Genomic DNA, 5447 nt, shown 5'->3' with positions numbered 1-5447 from the left:
CCTTGGGTTGGGAGTGACGGGGAGAGGGTGGGAGGTGGGGAATGGGGAAGTGGAACGTTTATTAGTGAATTGATGAGGTGGGGGTGGGGTATAGGGGGAGGGAGAGAGACTATAATTATACCTATTCTAATGCCCTGAGTGTCCGCATTGGAGATTTGGGAAATAAAACATGCTTCAGAAAGCGTCTGGATATAGAAATTATATTGGTCTTACTGTTAATTTCTTCTTGGACCACAACCCTCAGACCTACCACTCTGATCTCCTCGCTGTCCCCACTTCGCGATCTTTCACCCGGTCAGAAGGAGTTTGTTGGGGGCTTGGATGGGAGGGGAGGTGGAGGGAGGTGAGTGTTGTGGGGGAGGTCGTGTGGGAGGGAAGGATCAGCCTGTTTCACTTTGAAATGAAAACTATCAAAGCTTTGTGGTGGCATCGCAGGGCTTGAAATTTCTTTCTTTCTTTCTTTCTTTTTTTCTTTCTTTCTTTCTTTCTTTATCCCAAAGAGGATCGCTAAGTGGAGAGAAGTTTAGGGATGACCCGAGGTGATGGGGGAGGGGGAGGGGAGGAGAGAAGGGTGAAAGGAAACGGTAGGCAAAGGTTGGTGAAAGCGTTGTCCGTAGAGACCAGAGAGCAGCAGCTGGGGTCTTTCCCTGAGCTCAGTGCAAGGAAAGGGGGAGAGGGAGGGGAAGGGAGGAAGCCTTGCAGCCGGGTCGAGCCGCTGGGGATCCCGCCCGCATCAGCAGTATAGCCCGCGGGGTCTGCTCACAGCTCTTGAGCTTCTTCCTTCCCCCCTACCAGTTCCACGCTCCTACTCTTTTCGCATCCCACAAACCTGCTGCTGCTTCTTGAAATTAACCTTCTTCGATTTTCCTGGCTACGTGGCGATCTCTGTGTTGCTTCGAAACTGTTAACATCCCGTAGTCTCTACCCCCTACCCCCAATCTCCTATCACCCAGCTACTATTCTTAGGAAAGGGGAGACAGAGGAGAAAAGAGATATAAAACGTTAGGAGAGACAGTGAATAGTAGCAGAAGAAAAGACTGAAAATGTGAACTCTCTTCTCACAAATCCTGCCCTCTCCTCCCCTTTGTTCTCTGGGTTGTAATTCAAGAACTATAAAAGCTTTATTCTTCCAACAAGAAATTAAGGAAAATTGACAACCAAAAGAATGATTGATATTATGTTTTGGCATTAATGACATTTAATGTTATTGATGATATTGGGAAAGAGAACTTTAGAGCTAAATTGTCTTCGTTTTCCTATTCTAGCGAAAGAAAAAAAGCCACTCTTCACCTGAATTTGAAATAGACATATTATTCTCAGGTGTTTCCTTCACCGTACGCATTCTGAAGTCGGAAGTCTCCGAAAATTATTTTTCTATAATTGAACTAGGATACTTTACTTCTTTCCTTTACAATCCTCGTTCTCTTTCTCCCTAATTTGAACTTGAAAATTCCCGTCTTAATTTTCCTTCAATTTAATCAAATGTTCCAGACATGTATATATGAATACACATATGTATGAATATATGTTCGTGTAGATGGAAGTGTGTATACTTATTGGAGTGTTTTATTCTCTGGAATGTGATAATGTAATTATTAGTTCTATATTGGTCCCTTTTTTGTTATATGTTGTAATTTTCATTTTAGGGATAACCTATATACTTAAGTAATCTATTGTATCTTGATGATATACTATAGTCTTAAGATAAGGTTGTAAACAAAGTATCTCTTAAGAACTAAAAGTGTTAAGAGTCTCTGAGGTTTTCTTTGGACAAAAGTCTGGAATGGAATGGGTTTTTGGGATAAGTCGATGGTTTTCTTTCAGTGAAGATTTAAAAGACCTGGTTTCCAATATATTGGTAAATTTTGCTCCCTCAATAATAACTTTATTTTTTCTTAATAAGGGGCACATATATAAATTATTCTATTTACTCTACACCCCCTTCCAAAAATATATTTTTTTTCTGACCCTAACATTTTTTTTTAAGTATCAAAGATTTCTGTGGCCTATTGCTACCCTTGGGGGGGGGGGAGGGGGGAAGGGAGTTCTTTTTATTCTCCAATTATTTCTGTATGTGTTTTAAATTCCTATTGGCATCAGTTCTAGAGTTTGCAAAATGCTCTCATAGAATGGAAGGTTTAAGGCCCACAAAGATGCATGTTTATGTCTTCTGTGTTTCCAGGGGCTTGTGATAAACCTTTTTGTTGGTATTTGGTGGATTTGGTGCTTAAGGCCTAAGACAGGGTTTTGACGCATATCCTAGGAATCCTGAACTTCAAAGGCATGTCATCTCCAAAAGAGGTTATGGTTCACCTGCCCAGATTCCTTGACAGTGTGACTATCTCTTGATTTTATCTCTTATTTGAGTTTTGTTTCTCTTGTATATTCACTAGAATTTCCATTTCTGAGACACTAGATACATGGATCATACTTGTGTTCTACAGTATATTAAGATACTATTTGAATAGTTATATATTTTACAATTGATTTTATGTATCATCAGTAGGATGGCATTTTATAATCATCAGTAGGGGGGCATTTCAAAGTATGTCTATTCCTAGTTTTTAGTTAATTATTTTTTAATGAAAGTGTCACTCATATTCACATCTGTAGTATTGAGAAAAGATAATTAGATTTTCAAATGAGAATCAGCCACCTTAAATTTTACACAAGAAAATACTTGGAGTATATTTCATTCTAATGGGATCTGTAGTAAAGTTTTTAAAATTCACCACCCATGTTCTTCAAGAAAGATAATTCTATAGACTCACAAGCATATGTATAGAAATGTATTTTAAAAGTCCTATTAAAGGCATCTTATTGGATTTATGTAAGTCTGTACAATACAATATTCAAAATAGAACTTAATTGCTTTTCTCTTTTTTAGCTGGTTTACTGTGAAATTTATTCTTAGCGTAATCTCTTCAACCTAGCTTTAAAACCAGAAATTAAAAAAAAAAAGCGATAGGTACATGCACAAATAAAATACAAACCTATGATGAAAATATCCATTATATGATATGCACGGGTGTAACTGCATGCAAATATATATGTCATAAATTTACATATATCTGCATATGTTGGAACATATGAGATGTTAAACCTATTGTTTTAGCTTATTCTTAATTCAGGGTCTCTAGATGCACACTTTTCTTTAACTTTATAGTAAACAACTCTTTAGTTCAATAATTATTTTATTTGTTTTTAATTCTTGCATAATTGGAAAAAGCAACGATTATTTTATTTTCATTTTTTTCCCTCAAGTCCATCTACTTTCTGTGTGTTACTAATGAAGTTTGTAGACTTGTGCGTGTGTATATATTTGTGTGTGTGTGTGTGTGTGTGTGTGTGTGTGTGTGTGCGCGCGCGCGTGTATATGTTCGCACCCATGGAGTTCCTTCTCAGCCTCCCTCTTCTTCGGGCTGGTTGCTCTGCCTCGCGATTCAACCCCCTCCGAGTCCTGAAAGAAGCCACTACAGCAGTCTTAGCTCCTCTAAGTCCGGGGCTGCGCGTCATTTGCAGTCTGGAGAATGTTGATCACCTCACTAATTACACCACTCTCTCTCTTTCTCTCTCTTTACCACCCCCCCTTCTTTCCCTCACCCCCCACCTCCCTCTCTTTCTCCCTCTCTCTCTCCCTCTCTCCCCCTCTCCCTCTCTCTCCTCTCTCATTCCCAGAGTGCATATCGGGAATAGACACACAAAGACATGCGCACTCAACTTAATCAGCCATTTTTTTAAACAGGGCTAAAACGATAATAATTAGCAGAATAAAGACATATCGGATTTTCATTTCCTTTCCTCCTTTTCCCAACCCCTTCACAACCAAACAGCGAGACCGCGGTCGGCACATGCTTTAACTACTCCTGGACCCCCAAGGACCGCTCCATGCCCCCCACTTTTTGCTCCAGCATTTTTATTTTCACCCAATAAAGTTCGAGGATTATTTTTTTATTTTTTTATTTTTTTTTTCTAAATGAACCCTCTCGTTTTACTTGGATGTGATCAGCTGTAAGTAAAATAAAGCAAAACAAAAAAAAAAAAGGCGAAGATCGAATAGGAACTGCAGGGGAAATGGAAAGTAAGTTTTTTCTTTAACTTTTATTGAGTAGTTTGTGTTAAATTTAGGTCGAGTATCGATTATCTTTCCAGGCTGATCTTGCACAATCTTTGATATTTCGCTCCCTCTCTCCTCTCTCTCTCTCCCTCTCCCTTCTCTCTCTCTCTCTCTCTCTCTCTCTCTCTCTCTCTCTCTCTCTCTCTCTCTCTCTCTCTCTCTCCTCTCTCCCCCTCTCCCTCTCTCTCCTCTCTCATTCCCAGAGTGCATATCGGGAATAGACACACAAAGACATGCGCACTCAACTTAATCAGCCATTTTTTTAAACAGGGCTAAAACGATAATAATTAGCAGAATAAAGACATATCGGATTTTCATTTCCTTTCCTCCTTTTCCCAACCCCTTCACAACCAAACAGCGAGACCGCGGTCGGCACATGCTTTAACTACTCCTGGACCCCCAAGGACCGCTCCATGCCCCCCACTTTTTGCTCCAGCATTTTTATTTTCACCCAATAAAGTTCGAGGATTATTTTTTTATTTTTTTATTTTTTTTTTCTAAATGAACCCTCTCGTTTTACTTGGATGTGATCAGCTGTAAGTAAAATAAAGCAAAACAAAAAAAAAAAGGCGAAGATCGAATAGGAACTGCAGGGGAAATGGAAAGTAAGTTTTTTCTTTAACTTTTATTGAGTAGTTTGTGTTAAATTTAGGTCGAGTATCGATTATCTTTCCAGGCTGATCTTGCACAATCTTTGATATTTCGCTCCCTCTCTCCCTCTCCCTTCTCTCTCTCTCTCTCTCTCTCTCTCTCTCTCTCTCTCTCTCTCTCTCTCTCTCTCTCTCTCTCTCTCCCTCCTTCCCTCCTTCCCTCCTTCCCTCCCTCCTTCACACACATCCCCATATCCCAAGTATCTTTTTCTTAGCCCCCCCCCCCCTTTCTGTCTCTTTCACCCTTTTTAAATACAAGACTTGATCTGCTTTAGGAGGGGAATTGGAGGGTTTATTTTCTCTTCTTTTAAGGGTGGGTTTTTTGGTTGTTTGTTTTGTTTTAACTTTTGGATTAAGTAGTGGATACTATACGTTTTATAGAGAGCTTTATTTCTTTCTTGTTGCCTCCTTCCTTTTTTACTTTGAGCTTTATGCATTTTAGTAGAGCTGGAAAGCTGTCAGATCAGAAGCTCTCCGGGGCTGTCAGAAGTCAACGCTCTCCGAAAAACTCCCCTGACACCTCCCTCCCCCCTTTATCCCCCTCCACGGGATGACCCTTTCTCCCAAATCAGACTCCAAAAGTTTGGAGGTTTGTGGGGTTTGCCTAGATCTCTTTCTCACCCCTTCTTATCTCTCACCCCACCCCATTAAGCTTCTTCACTGTCCTCCCACCTAACACC

The sequence above is a fragment of the Antechinus flavipes genome, chromosome 1 (genome assembly GCF_016432865.1).
Source record: "Antechinus flavipes isolate AdamAnt ecotype Samford, QLD, Australia chromosome 1, AdamAnt_v2, whole genome shotgun sequence".
NCBI classification, from domain to species: Eukaryota; Metazoa; Chordata; class Mammalia; order Dasyuromorphia; family Dasyuridae; genus Antechinus; species Antechinus flavipes.
Note: the sequence above shows the minus strand (reverse complement) of the source record.